Source organism: Micrasema longulum, unplaced genomic scaffold, assembly GCF_059751315.1.
Source record: "Micrasema longulum isolate JH-2025_06_02 unplaced genomic scaffold, ASM5975131v1 h1tg000980l, whole genome shotgun sequence".
Taxonomy (NCBI): Eukaryota; Metazoa; Arthropoda; class Insecta; order Trichoptera; family Brachycentridae; genus Micrasema; species Micrasema longulum.
The window spans coordinates 237,558-253,872 of NW_028278170.1; the positions used below are offsets into that span (position 1 = coordinate 237,558).

General features: G+C 31.8%; 2 non-coding genes across 2 annotated transcripts; one reads left to right on the forward strand and one right to left on the reverse strand.

Moving 5' to 3' along the window:
* Window positions 1–5,799: 5,799 nt before the first annotated feature.
* On the reverse strand, window positions 5,800–5,873 carry TRNAT-UGU (transfer RNA threonine (anticodon UGU)). Its single transcript has one exon. It is a non-coding gene; the product is annotated as a tRNA-Thr (tRNA).
* Window positions 5,874–6,031: 158 nt separating this feature from the next.
* On the forward strand, window positions 6,032–6,105 carry TRNAT-UGU (transfer RNA threonine (anticodon UGU)). Its single transcript has one exon. It is a non-coding gene; the product is annotated as a tRNA-Thr (tRNA).
* Window positions 6,106–16,315: the final 10,210 nt, after the last annotated feature.

Below are 16,315 nucleotides of genomic sequence, written 5' to 3' on the forward strand. Positions count from 1 at the left end.
TTACTATTTGTGAGTGCATTATTTATTGGGAAAAGGCACAATGTAACATCAATGTAGAGAAGATACAAAGCCACAAAGAAACGCTATTACGTCTGAACGATTCTGAAATTGATGAACTTTTAGAGTATTATAGAACTGAATTGACCGAAGAAATTGTAAGAGATGACTATCGAGAGTTAATAGAGCTCTGCATAATATTTCTTGGCGGAGATAAAGTCTTGGCCTGCAGGCGCCATGCACCAAGCAAGATGGATGGCGAGAGCTATTTATTCATTAAAAATATCGTTGTTAAGCTCTCAATTCAAAATGTCTAATAAAGACAAAACAGTTATATTAGACATCTGCCTGTTTAACGCGACATGCTATGTCAAGCCTTGGCTGCAATGCACTTTAGTGGTAAAAGCTCCCTACCAGGACTTGTGTTTTTTGAAGGCTGTGAAGGCATACGAAATGGTCGACAAAACTATATCAAAAGCGGCTATACAGAAGTTTTGCCAGCATTTGTGGTATTTAGCAGACGAAGTGTCTATTTTGTCTCTATTTGACGATGATATTAACCAAGAAAGTAAGGTAAAAATAGTTGCTAATTTGGCCAAAGAAAATCCATCGGTCCACAATAAACGCCACATTCCATCGAGAGAAGAACTTAGCGAACCTTTTTTCGAAAAAAACATCGATGACTTTGTTTTCATGAACAGCAGATCCTTTTTCAGGCGACTCAAAATTGATAACAGTTTTCTCATGGAGTGGCCTGCTAATGCTTCGTTTCAACACGCTGAAATGAAGGTGCAGTCACTGAAAGCAGTTAATGATACGACTGAAAGAGCTGTTAAGTTGATGCAAGACTTTCATGGCTTAATCACAGTGGACGAGGAACAAAAACAATATGTATTACGTTGCGTACAAGAACGCAGAAAAGTATATCCTGACTGTAAAAAACAAACCTTAAAAAGAAAATTTAATAAATAATGTCCTTTAAATAATTAATATATATAAAACATATTTAATATGATACAATAATCAAAGTATCATTGTTTTATTTACAAAATAAATATTAAGTTAAAATATTCCCCTATGGTTTCCATACAAACTTATATATTTAAAGTTTGACACCAAGTCGGCACGGGTTATCGCTATCCGATTTCAATAATATTTATTATTTCAGTTATTAAGGTCAAATGGAACAAAATAAGATGGTATGCGTGTCTCAATCTGTAAAAAAAAGTGCCCTTATAGTCTGGGACACCCTAATGTATGTAATGTGTTTTATTAAATAATAAAATATGAAAGAATTATTTTTGGCGTCTACTGCCTGTTTTCTACGACAATGCTCCTTAACTCTCTTCCCTGTGACCCTTTTAGGAACCGTTGATCCAGTCGGCCACCCCTCCTTTGTACCATCACAACATTGCATAGCTGTCACAACATTCTAAACATCGCTATCGGGTTATTCAACTCACTGTACTCACTCCTTAGACGACTGTTTTGCCTCGGAACTTCACACAGTATTTGTTTGCTTTTTTTCCAAAGCATAACTCGTACCTAGGGAATTCTCTCCATGGAAACATGATTTATTGACAATATTTTGAGTTTCTCCAAATTTTTGTAGATAAGGACTGGATTCAACACTCTGGGGAGCTGTTAATATTAACAAAATACAACAGAGGTTAAGAACATTTTAAAGAAGGTAATATAGAAGTTTAGGCATTAACTGAGCTAACGATCTGTCATTGGCTGATTTAAGTGGCCGCTTTACACACTGTGTACCATTCACCATTCCCCCCATATTTGAACTTCTTTATTCCTTCAATTATTTCTTCTGCTGATGTTTGTGAAGTTAAAGAGCTGAAACCTTTGTTTATACCGGTGAGATGTATCTAATTGAATTATTTCACCTACATACCGAGACTTATATATTGCCTTCTCTAAAATGTTCTTCATCTCTGTTGTAATTTGTTAATATTGACAGTTCCCCAGGGAGTTGAATCCAATCCTTGTATACAAAAAATTGGACAAACTCAAAATATCAATAAATCCACCTGGTTCAAGAAAAATAATAGAAATTGAAAAATGTTGAGGCGTTGCCTTTTAAGTAAGTTAAATAATTCAATTAGATGAATTTCACTCGCACAAATAAAGGTTTTAACTCTTTAACTTCACAAACATTAAAAGATGAAAGAATTGAAGGAATATAGATGTTCAAATATGGGCGGAATGGTGAATGTTACACATTGTGTAAAGTGGCCACTTAAACCAGCCAATAACAGGTCATAAGCCCTGTACATGCCAAGTGTTCTATATTACCTTACGTAAAATGTTATTTATCTCTGTTGTAAAATGTTAATGATTTATTGATCCTTTTTATGTTTCATGAACTTATGACGGATTGTTATTCCGTGGTAGTGTCACTAACATACAAATCAGAAGTCCGGGGTTCGACTCGACACTAACATAACTTGAATCCCATTTTCTAACCCGTATAAAAAATGTCTTCAATAAGACCATTAAAAAATGGGCATCAAAGTCAAATGTTTATGTTACATACAATAAAAACGAAAAAATATCTGTTTAATTAAAAAAAAAATTCATGCAACCCTTTTTGTGCGTTTTGGCAAAAACGAAGCAAACATTTGAAATATTTTGCCTTTTTTTGTTGCAACCATTCGTTAAATAGGCAAAGTTAAAAACGAAAATCCACTCACTACAATCTCACAGGTAAAGCATCGGTTTCTTTTACAATTAGCAATGAATTTGTACTGAAAGTTTTTAAACACGAATTGCACCCATATTATTTCCCACACAAAAAGCTCTTGAGCGAGCTTTCTTTAACGAAGACAAAGCACAATTCACCATGGTATGTTTTATTTTTTACCAACTCAGTTCCAAGTTTTTCACACTAAGTCTAAATTACTTCGAAACAAAGGTACAAACATGCAAAAAACTTTGTCAGAAGTGTCATCAAAATAGTTAATATTATAAAATAAAAAAACAGCTGTTTTTTTTTCTGTTGCGTAAAAAAACATATGGTTTATGATTAATAAATAGTACGTGATGAGCTGATTACTAAAATAAGAGTACTCTGCATAATGTGGATTTTCAATGCAAGTAAATAAAAACTAAAATAAGAGCATTATTATAGCAAAATTATTATCCAACAGATGTTCAGCTCGATATATAGAAATAAATTAGAACACATCTATCTAACAAGATTTACATCTGTTGATGGCCTAGTAGTTCCAAAATTTAAAAATATATATGGACAACGTACGTTGGATTATATTGTTCCAAAAGTATTTAATTTGTTGCCACTTGACATGAAAACATGTCATAGTAAAAATAAAATTAAGTTTCTATTACGTAAGTGGTTAGTAGATAAAACGTTCCTATATTGATTTATTGTTTATGTAATACTTTTTTTTAATTTTTTTATATTTTTATTTGTAATAATTTTTTTTTTTTTTTTATCCCTCATTGAATACATTTTTGTTATTTTCTTGGGTTAACCTTTCCTTTTCTTTTTTTACTTTCTTACTTTCTTATTTCATTTACATTTTTTTTATCTTAATTTTAATAGGTGTAGTGGTCAAGACGCTTGACTCACAGACGGAAGGTTCCGGGTTCGATTCCCGATGAGAACACAAAAATTAAGTGTGATTTTTCTCAAGCCTGGGTGTTATGTGATGTAATTCACCGCTGTCATTGGGCCTCCTGGCCTGTTGTGGTGCAAAAATAAAATAAAATTAAAAAAATTTTAAAAAATGTACTTTTAATTTTCTCATTATTTTTTTTTTACTGTAGATATGAATTGAAATTCTCGATTTACTTTACTTTGTTTAATTTATTTTTTATCTTGTTTTGATTACATTTATGAACACACACTATTTATTTATGTGTCTATTATTTTTTTTTTCTTATATTTAAGTAAATTACTATTCTTTAATTTTAATTTAATTATTTTACTCTATTTTCTTACTTAAAAAAAATAAAAAAATCTTTAAACTATTTTTAAGTTTATTATTTTATACGTATACATTATTATATCTGTACTCTTCTTATTTTATTATTAATTAAAACTAATATTGTAAAATTAATATTGTAATAATATGTATATTTTACTGAATAAAGACTGTATAAAACATTTAATGATACTTCGGAGTTTCTCAAAAATGTATGAAAAAATTCATTAAAATGATTTTGATAAAAATTAATACTTGAAATGACGTCACTAGTTCTCCAAAATCTATAAATTAAAATGTGTTGTGTATATTTCCGGTTACCCGGAAGCCAGCTCACTAATCAGGACAATTCGCCGTAGAGAACTTGTGACGTCACAGACGGAGCAGTAATTTGAAAATGACAAAACATCAAAAAATCATCGCGCTGATATAATTATACGATACGTAAAAATATTTTTTTTTGCTAAGATTGATTGGACAATTAACAAATGACCGAACCACCGAACTTTTTCTTTGTGTTTTTTATGATTTACTTTAATCATTTCTAGTTATCGTCATCATTTTTAGTTAGACGTATGAACTGTCAACAATGTTTTGAGTGTGTACAAATATTTGTAGACGGGCTGAATTTCCTTGCTACGGTTTTATTTAGATGTTAATTTGTTGCAACAGTGAGGGAAAATATTTTAAGAAGGGAATATGGAAGTCTAGGCATGAACAGGCTTTTTAACTTGTCATTGACTTTACACACTGTAACATTTACCATTCTGCCTATACTTTAACATCCACATTTCCTGATTTCTTCCATCTCGTGACTTTTGTGAAGTAAAAGAGCTGAAACTAATATCACGTAGGTGAGATTCATCTGACTGGACCAATTCAATCTACCCATTTGGAAAACGTATTCTGTCTTTATAATTATTTGTACTTTAAGCAAAGTTTTGAGGACTAGCTTCTTAACAACTTAGAAAATATTGTTCAGCATTTTTTTTGGATCAAATCCTCAGCTTATAATTTCGTATTTTATAATTTATTGTCATGATGCAAAAAATATTTTTTAAGATACGGTACACTTAGATTGTTTCTCGTATTTTTAATTATTATTTTATTTTGGTTATAGAGGTTATATATTTTTTTAAATTTAGTTTTATTCAATTTTTTTGTTTTTTTACAATGTACATAAGAGGTTTAACAGAGTATTAAAAAAATAAAAGATAATTACAAAGCAATGAAATACACATTAATAGTAAAAATAGTAAACAAAAAATCCCACAAAGGCATGGCCTGTTCGTGGGTATACAAGAAAATGTTAATGAATTTTTGCTCCCATAATAAATAGATAGTTTTAATATTTTTGTTTAACGTAGGAACGAGTTAATAAAAGATTCTGTAAAAGATTAAATGGTATTTTTTTGTAGTAATAAAAAAATATATAAATGAATTATTATTGGCAACAAAACATATCATAGAAAAAACATTTCATATCTTTAGTTTGAATCCAGGATACTGCGTGTATTTTAAAAGAAAGAAAATTTTTAAAGTTTGGCATCAATGAAATATTATCAGTAAAAAATAAAATAAAAAGGAATATTGGTAAAGGAATTTGTGTATCTGGGTAGTATGTTTAATTGGGATGGAATGAGTGAGAAAGATATTGAAAAGAAGAATTTTGTAAAGTAGTTCAGTCAGATGAACCTCACAAAAATTAAATAATCTTAATTACTCCCCAAGAGGTTAATTCAACTTTATACAGGCTAATAAAAAACAAAAAACACAATCCAAATAAAAAACATTTTACTTTAAAATGACGCGAAGATTGTTTTATTTTCAAAAAAAAAATCTAAGGTCCCGACGAGATTCGAACTCATGATCTCCTGTTTACAAGACAGGCGCTTTAACCAACTAAGCCACGGGACCTGTGATATTTTGTAACATACAAAAGAAAACGTAGAAATTAAAATTATTACTTATGATACAATTATACTTTTTTATTGTAGTTTGAGTACCGTTTCGTGACTAAACTAAGGCATCAAAGTCACAGTGTAAAAACACATTTAAATAAAAGAAATTGTATCGGTCCCGTGGCTTAGTTGGTTAAAGCGCCTGTCTTGTAAACAGGAGATCATGAGTTCGAATCTCATCGGGACCTACTTTTTTTTAGATTTAAGATATATGGTACGAGTACAATACAGATAAAGTTAAGCTCAGGAATCACCAAAAAAAGATAAACATTTAAAATATATTATTTAACTATGTCAAAATCGGTTTTTACAGTGCGGACAGAATAAGTTCTAGCTATTCTTTCGTACACATTAATGTTTTTTTTTTTTTTACTATTAAAGCCTATTTTTTTTTACTATTATTTACTATTCTTCACTATTGAAGAATATGTTTTTGTGTCTATTGCTAGTAACTACTTTCTCCCATCTTTCTGGTAGCCTACGCATACCATCTCGAAAGAACGACTTATCTTTTGAGGTTATTCACGAATCGAGTCATTTTTTGGTATCTCCATAAGAATAAAAGTCATCGATCGGAACAAGTGGTAATCAGAGGAAGCAATGTCTGGTAAATATATTATTAATTGTTTCAGCATTTACTTTGTGGAAAAACATTTTGAATTTATTCAAAATGAAACACTTTGTAATTTTGCTTGAATTCTGCCAGGAATCGAACCCCGAAACTCAATCATAGGAGACGAACTCGCCAACTACCACACTACGAGGCGAATGATTATTTTTCATTCATGTCACCGCTGTATTTGGAAAATATGTTTACTAAGAATGGAATAACTGAAAAAGATGTTGAAAGAAGGGTTAGTGCCAGGAACAGAGTGGACGTTGCACTTAACAGTTTGAGCACCGGTGAAGTACACATAGAATTTACCCTGTGCCGGCCCGTTTTTGTAAAATTTTATGCTTTGTGAAGGGTTTCTTAAAAGTGTCATAATTATAAAAATACTGGATTAAATCAATTGAAAATTTTCACTTTTATTTGAAACGGTTTTAGAAGTTATTTTTGTATGATAGTTTTGCCAACATTGGCGTTTATGGCCACATTGCAATGTTCGCACATATACAGGGTGTCACTCCTTTTATTGTGCTTTGTATCCCGGAGCCGTGTAAACACGTGATTTAAACAACCATGCGTTGTGTCCCGGTCCCGTGTTTTCACGTGGTTTACCAGCAGCAAAAAAGTACTACAAAAAGTCACTAGATGTCAATAAAATACACTTTTTTAGATAGCTGGTAAACCACGTGAAAACACGGGACCGGTACACAACGCGTGGTTACATAATCACGTGTTTACACGGCTCCGGGATTCAAAATGTTAAATGAACCTTAAAAAATAAATTGATTGTTTTTTGCAGTATTCAAAATTAGCAGTTTACAATGGAGTTCTGGTGCCGACCCTTATGTATAGAAGCGAAGTATGGAATTGAAAAAACAAGGATGAATGTTGGCTGAATGCTGTTGTAATGCGATCTCTGAGGCAATTATCAATAAAACTATTTACGATAGATGCGCAAATGTAGAGATCCGTTCATTATGCAAGGCTGAGACAAGCATTATCGACAAAATCAAGAAAGGAGCTCTGCGCTGGTTTGGACATGTAGAGCGAATAGACAGCGAAAGAACAGCTAGGAATATTTACAGTGTGAATGTTGATGGATGCAGAAATAGAGGAAGACCGAGATTGACATGACATGACCAACAAATACTTAAAGATGGACATGTCAAAAGTCGAAATAATCGGTGCGCGTGCATGAAAAATGTATGAATGTAGAGGAAGCGAGATCTGTATGCAAATATAGAGTGATGTGGCGTTTTATCTTCTCTGCCTACCCTTACGGAGAAACGGCGTGTTGGTTCGTTTTGTTTGTATTTTATACAAACTTCCTAATGTTCTTAGCAGTTATTTAAACATGTAATTTTATTCCATTAACAGCTTAAATCTAACACTGCTATTAATAAAAATATATATCTTTAGTATGTAAATAATGCAATTCACCAAAATGCGGTATAAAAAATAGAATTTAGGCCAAAAACGAACTGTTTTTTTTTCTTAAAATATCTAAAATACTGGTTCAATAGTGAATTCGGTATTCCTAAATATTTTCATGGTTAAATTTTAGTCCATATTGAAAAACGGCATGAGGGTGGTGGAATATATACGAAAACGTAAGAAATACATACAAGTCATCCAAGATGGAGGTATTATCAGATGGAACACTTCGTTGCTTTCTCAACAAACTTTGGACATTTGTCGCTGTATCACTGTTGTGTTTCTATTCAATTTGTTAGCTTTCCTTTTCACACTCCTCTCTGAGTCTAAAGAACCCTTTGTTACCTTACAAAGAAATAAAATTTCTATATATTTTTATTTGAAAATCATAATTATTTCTTCATACGCACCCAACATGTGGCCCATAGAACGTTTTTAAACTAATAACAGTGGTTTAGCCGATTTGTTCCAATGTATTTTAGCCAGAAGAATCGTATGTAAGTAGACACTGGCTAATTTTGATTTGTGAGGTTGCCACGCCTGACGGGGCATTTTGTTGGTTGGTAACACTGCTTGTCCTCCGCGGCTTTCTTCGCTTTTTTCAACGAGTTATGTGCACACGCTTTTCTAATTGTTGGAAGTATTCCGCTTTTTTCGCCGTAAAAGTCAATATAACGCCGCGAACATTTTTATCATCTATCGCCATCAATCATCATCCGCCGCGCCGCCTCCAGACTCCAGACAATTGTGTGTATGCAGTTTTCCCGATCACCAGTTTTCCCGTTAGCGCGTGAGCTGATCGCCGACAAAGAAGAAGACTCAACACCAGGTTAGTCAGTGATTTTACATATTGATTATCTCTGGTTCGAGTACATTTAATAGATTCTTGGCTGCATAATCCACTAGCTCACATTGGCAGTTTTGGAGCAAATAATTTAATTGTCCGCTATATAAAAAATATATTTAAATTCACAAAGGAGAAGTCTATTTACACGGCTTCTCCAAACAGTGTATTTTGATCATCTGTTATGTGAAAATAATGCCATCTATCTTACGCATCAGATGTCAGTACAGAGACAGTGAAATATTTCATTTTACAATCTTCAAAATAAATATTTTACATTAAGAAAATTAAACCTAGGACCTCAAACAAGGCAGTGGCGAGCAGTTTTTCTTTAAAGGGTAACCTACAAAAAATGCTCATTGATTTGTACTTACATATAATTAATACAATAATAAAAATGTGTTTTTTTTGTTGTTTTGTAAGTGTTGCTCTGTTATTGGTGGCGTCCGTCTACTCCCAACTGAAGGAATGTTTTGATCGAATATTAAAAAATGACTTGAAATGCACTTCTTGATGCTTGGCAATCGCGATGGGAATCTTCCCCTTCAGAGAGGGTTACCTTTTCTTTATTTTTCCTTCAATCCGTCAGCGCTTGGAATTTTCTTGGGTTATCCCCGATTACTGGACAACGCCGTTTTTATCAGGTCATGGTAAATTTAATCAAAAATTATTTGTTTTTAATATTGTTGACTCCCCTTTGTACTGCTGCGGATATCCTAACCAATCTTCTGAACACATATTACATATATTACATATTTATTACAGATTTGCACCACAATAGGCCAGGAGGCCTAATTACAGTGGTGAATTACATCACAGAGAACCCAGGCTTGAGAAAAATCACATTTTTAATTTTTGTGTTCTCACCGGGAATCGAACCCGGAACCTTCCGTGCGTGAGTCAATCGTCTTGACCACTACACCACGGAGGCCGACATCCTGTGGTCTTGTCCCTTTCCCCTTCTCTATGATTACCGAATGAAGCTTCTCGCTACTATCCGTTGCCTTGTTATAGGTCCTGTCGAATATACAGATCTTCTATAAAGAATTTCAAGGCATTAAAAAGGTTTGTTATCATTTCGGCATATTGATCATGTTCAATCAATTTAATCCCAGTCAGTGAAGAATTCACTTCATTCTCTTCTCAATCCAATGAAGTACATATTATGTACTTCTGGATTACTTTCTTTCAGCACAACGATGCTAAGGCTACCAGATTTCAAAGAGTTCCTTCAGGCAGCTTTTCTCGTTTGACAACGAGCAAATTTTCCGTGTATGTGGGCACCGCCAAGGAGACTTATGTCCTCAAATGCGGTGTGCGGTATGTGGTGGGCAAGCTACTGTTCTGTAAAAATCAACTCAAACTACATTTAACATTAACTTTTCGATAAATGTAATGCATAGTTTACACTATTTTAATACAACGTCGACGCTTGTACAAAAGTTTATTTAAAAATACCACAATGACATTCAGCAGATATTTCCATCATGATTCCAGATGTTTCCATTCCATTTTTATTACATCATCCAAAAATGGTTTTTCTGACGATTTTTGGCCTACTAAATACTTTTCTATAGAGGATGGATTTGTATTATCTCTGGCCTTTCTTCTGTGTATTCTCATAATTTAGACTCGCGTCCCATAGTTCAGATATGATCTCCCGACTGATTATTAATCATTTTATTAATCATTAAAATGAATTTATTCGTAGAATATTCGTGTATACAAGATTGACAAGGATTACGAAAATAAAACAGTTGATTAAATCGGCGTATTTTTACACATTTTAAAACTCAGCATACTCAAAGAAGCACTAGTGACCAAAAACTGTTAGAGCACTATCCCTCTATCCAATATCCCGTTGCTTTAATGTCTTAAGCTAAGGGGAGGAGATTTTTTTATCGGAAAACATTTGCTTTTTACTCAGAACCCAGGCTCTTTAAAGGCTTGGAGAGCGAGAACTGACTTACGAAGACCTATCGCAATAGATCTTCAAGAATAAAAATAAGAACTCTTGGCTTTGTGTCATTCGTATTTTTTATGCTGAAACCTGTTATTTTGTTTAAACGACTTTTTCAGATTCTATTAGGCGTTAACACAGTTTTCGTCTTTTTTTTTTCTTTAAAAATAAGCATGAACAAAAAGGTTATACGTCATTTAAAACAGAATGTTATATTCTACAAGATATTTTATTCATTTTTACGTTATATTTATATATTTTTTTTATAACATGTTTTCAAAATCATACGTCAGGTAAACAAAAATGAGCGTTTTCGACACCTCTTTCTGTTCGCGTTTAGTTGAAGGATCGAAGAAGAAGAATTTTTTTTTAAATCTGTATGCATAAAAGTCAACGTTTGTATTAATGTCATCGATAGACTGAATAACTAAGTACTCGACCGTTTTACAAAAAAATATTTCGGATACTTTGTCCAAAAAGCTAACAAAGTTGGTTTAGTTTTGAGGTGCGGAAAACAGGACAACGAAACGTCGAATTTGTTTATTTTATTTATGCATAAAAGTTCCGACATGCAGTTGTCACTTTTGCTCATTATCGAGAAAGCATCTGCAAGACATTGACAGAAAAACCATTTTCAAATAACTATTTATCCAATTTCCTGTCACGACATATACTCAAAATTTATGTAAACCGAAACACAAAAATTATAATGTACTATATGTACATAATATCCAATAGACAATCATTGATCTTAAACATTCAACTGTGGACATTTAATATATATACACACAACTATATACTCAAATCTAGCTAAAACAAAGTATTGCCGGGTTCAGTTTGATTATTATAAAATAATGAAGAAGAACACATTATTGACAATGAGTTATAATTTTTCCTCTTGTTCTCTTCATTTGAAAAAATTGGACACAACTTGTCGTTCATCTTTCAAAAAGACGAATCTCGAGGTCGTCAATTTTTATGAACTTAATTTTAATAAAAATATTTATAGTTCAATTTCGACAAAAAACGAGATACGCATTTTTAAAAGATGGACGACGTTATTTTAACACCAACTTTTAAGACAAAAGTTGGAAAATGTAACGTTCATGGTGATCTAGAGAAAAATGTGTTTTTCGATTATTTTAATGACTAAACAATTTTACAAAAAATTGTCCAATAATCTTTTCTTTTTATTTTCCGTATTTGTTTTCTTATTTTTCCCTTAATTTAACACGAACAAATGGAGGTGTTAAAAAATCCTTACTTTCGTCTACTTGAGATGTCATTTTAAAGGCTTGTAATCAAATCAAATAATAAATGTGACGTAAAAGCAAATACAATGTCTTATAACGCATTTATGTATTTCTTGAATGACTTAAAACGTTTCCTTTTTCGTTTTATTTTTGGTACCCATTATTAAATTTGCATAAAAATGGACACAACATATCATGAAATAAGCCACTAATATTCCATCATCATTTTTTAAGGGTAAAGTTTAAGCTTCTAAAAAAATGGAAAGGTTAAAAGTTAAGTATTACCTTACTACTAAGTAAACAGAGGAAAATCTATCCTTTGTCAGGAAAAGGCATTCGCACAACATAGCCTGATTTTAAAGTATCGCCTTCTCTCGAACCTTCTCTGTACATAATACTTCAAAGGGACAAAACAGAGAGTTTGTTTAGAGGTAATCTTCGTCCATGGGTTTTCAACCCCAAGTTAATTATTTTATTATTATTATTTCTTTAATTTATACTTTATATATAACATCATTTTTTATTACAGTGATGTAATTATCTTATTGCATATTATTGTAATGTTATGTTGATATGCGTGTGTTAAGGGCTAAACACGAGCACAGCCTTAAAGGCAATAATAAATTCGGTTATAGGTAATTGATCGTCAATTAATTTGAAAAATATTTAATTCCATTAAAGACTTGTTATTTAAAACACAATTTAAACATTTATAAATTATTATTACACAATACACTTTTTATTCCGTTTCTAAAATATTACTTAAGAGCAGCACAGGCAACTTTTCTGTTACGAGTATAAGCGGTTTGACAAAACAGTTTAATTTCAGAAATTAATAATTTCTTGACCCTTCAATTTAGCTTTTCTTTAAAATTAGTTTTTTTTTATGTAACTATTTAAGCTGTTTCTGAATTTCTCATTTAAAATATTTTTTAATTTTTTTTACCACCTCTGGGGTGAAATAAAAGGAAAATCCAGTGCAGGTTAGTCCTTATCATAGTTTTGTGGATGGCACGTTTGCTTATTAAAAGTCGTTTCTGTAATTGAAGGACGGATTTTTTTAACTCATATGTTTCTTAAGATAATTAGGATGTCTAGGGATTTTATGAGACAATAACCAGTCATTGACTGGTTTAATATTTTAAAATTATAGATGGTGTATTTTTTAATATATTTTTATACTTTTACAAGAAAATACATTTTCAGTTACAATAATAAAATCAAAGTGGTTGATGAATACAATTTATATATCTAGGACACAAAAGCAAAGTCTTGGTAAAGATAAGTAGGCAGCGGATTTGCCAAGAAAGAGCTGATTTGAGATGCTTTCGGCAAGCTTAAGTATATTTTTGAAAATAAACAAGTCCCAGTATCCGAAAATGTTTTGAGTATGATAACTTTACTTATATAATTTTTCGATATTGTTTTTATTTCAAAATTATTTTTTATTATTTTTGAATTTTTATTTGTTTTTGGTCAGGGGGTAATAAATTACTATTGTAGTAAAAATTCCGGCATTAAACCATTTTTTTGTGTTTATTAATCGAATACTTATATTATGGTGTATAATTGTATTAGTAATAGATCCGATAGTGTACTGTCAGTTCCAGGATGCAGAACTAAGTTCGCACAGAGGCACTCCTCACATTTTGGTCCAAGATCTTTCAATGTTCTAACCAAGGAACTACAAAACATCAAATCACTAGTACATTTCAAAGTAGTATTTTTCATTATAAATATTATTATTATTTTTACACAATATTATTTTGGTATGTATATATATTTACATATTTATACACACACAATTCTGGGTTTTTTTATCCCAAGGGGGAGTAGGTATATTATTTATATCACTACAGAGATGGGTAGAATTTGGCCACTTGAACCCAACCTATGACAGGTCATAAGCCCTGTAAACGCTCGAATATCCATAATCTTGAAACAAAAATTCTACCCATCTCTGTAGTGATATAAATAATATTATTATTATGTCCAAATATTTGCAATCAGGCTGTATTTCCTCCCGAGGGAGTTATTTTTTTATTTATTTACAATTTTAAAAAAACTCGTTAGGGTTACATTAGAAATTTTATATTGTCTAGTCATTTTATGTCTCGTCTAGTCTAGTTAGTTCGGTAATCTTGTGCTTTTTCAGATTGATTTTTAATTTGTCTTGAGTAAAAGTTTTCAAGTAGTAAGGTAAGTCGTTGTAGTGTTTAAGTCCATTGTGTAGTATTTTTGACTGTCCTGTGTTTGTCTTTGCTTTTTCAATATGATAGTGCTGTTGTTGTCTGGTGTTATATTTGTGTATGTCAGCATTTTTGGCTAATATTATGTCGTCGTCTTGTATGTTTCCCAGTGTTGTTTTGTGCACAATTTTTAAGGTCTCAATTTTAGTCAAGTAGTTTATGTCAAACTGGTGTGTTTTTTTGTACAGTTCTAAATTTAGATCTAAATTTGTTGCAACAGAGAGGGAAAATGTTAACAGTGTGTAAAGTGGCCATTGAAACCAGCCAATGATAGGTCATGAGCCGTGCAAATGCCTTGACTTCAATATTTCCTTCTCAAAACTGTTTTCCCTCATTGTTGCAACAAATTTAAGTATCAGTATAATTAAAAAGACAAGTCTATGAATCGTGCATATTTCCAGTGACGACATAAGGACTAGAAAACATGTATGTGTTACAAAAAAGTAGCCAGAAACTAAAAAAAAAGGACAGATGATCGATGTATGTCTAGGAGACAGAATAAGAAATTAAAAAATAAGGCGCCGGGTCGTAGATATCATGGATTGTGCAGCAAAATTAAAATGGTGGTGGGTAAGACACTTGGCGAGGTAAAATGATAGCAGGTTGACACCCAAAATATTAAGCGGTGACCATGGGTAAACAAAAGAATTGTTTGAAGTCCAGAAAAAAGATGGGTCGATGACATTGCCTCAATATCCGGTAAAACATAGATGGTTAAAGCGTATGATAGGAAAATATGGAGACACTTGTAAAAAATCATTATCCAGGAGTAGAAAAAACAAGAAGAAAAAAAATATATTTATATTATTTTAGGTATGTTTTCTAATATTTATTTATTTTTTTAATGTGATTTATTAATTTGAATTGTTTAAGCATAATTTAATGAAGAAAAAAAACATGCTACCAGGAAGGTCCTGCTTTTGGCAGGAATTTTCTAGCTTGTCGGGACCTAAAACAAAGAACTTTTGCAAATTATAAAACTGTGAAATACCTAAATAAATTTGTTTCTTTTATGTATTGAAAAAAATTGGGGGAAATGATTATTCGGAAATCATTAGCGTTAAAAATTCGTACGTTGGACTTGATTTCCAACAACGATTGCTACGCAAATTACCAACTACTTATTGGCAGTCATCATGACAACGCTTTTTTGTGAAAACGCAAAAGTCATGAGAAATTTGTAAGCCGGCATCTGACAGAAATTTAGGGTGTCAATATTTTTATGTCATTATTTAGTCGTCACGTCATTCGGTACCCACTAAACACATTTTTAGCTTTTACAATATTTTAGTCTATCCAAGTTTTGTCGAGAAACACTGGATTCACCCCCTAGAGAGTTATTACGATTATTATATTACAACAGAGATAGAAAACACTTTAGACAAGAGAACATGGAAGTCAAGGCATTAACAGAGTTTATGTAGCAAAATTTGTTTCAAAATTTTTGAATTTCGAAGAAAGACAGCGGCGAATGGAAGTTGCTCAGGTGTCACTAAATGAAGTCAACGAAGAATAAAAAAAAACGGGTAATAACAGGTGACGAAACATGGTTTTACGGATGTGACGTTGAAACTAAATAAATACAAGTTCTTCAGAACAGAACTATAAGAAACATTCTTGGACTTAAATGGGATTCCCATACCAAGGATATCTACCGACAAACAAATATACTTCCTTTCAAGGTGATGCCACTGCATGACATAACAAGTACTATTTTGAATATCATAAACTTTTCTGTTTACACAAATTTAAAGTACACATTTGGTCATGATATTCACAATTGCAATACGCGTTACTCAGGGAATCTTCATGTGTCTGAGTTTCGTTTAACAAAGTTCGGTACTAGGTCTTTGGAAAATATTGGCCATTCCAAATATATAAACTACCCGATGAGCTAAACCATGAAAAATCCAGAAGTGTCGAAATGAAAAAATATTAGTTAAATCTTTTTGATAGTGATATTTATTAATGTAATATATACAGATGGTGTAAAGTACTGTGTTTTATGTTTTTTTATACAATAATGTTTTCTTACTATTCCGGATGTA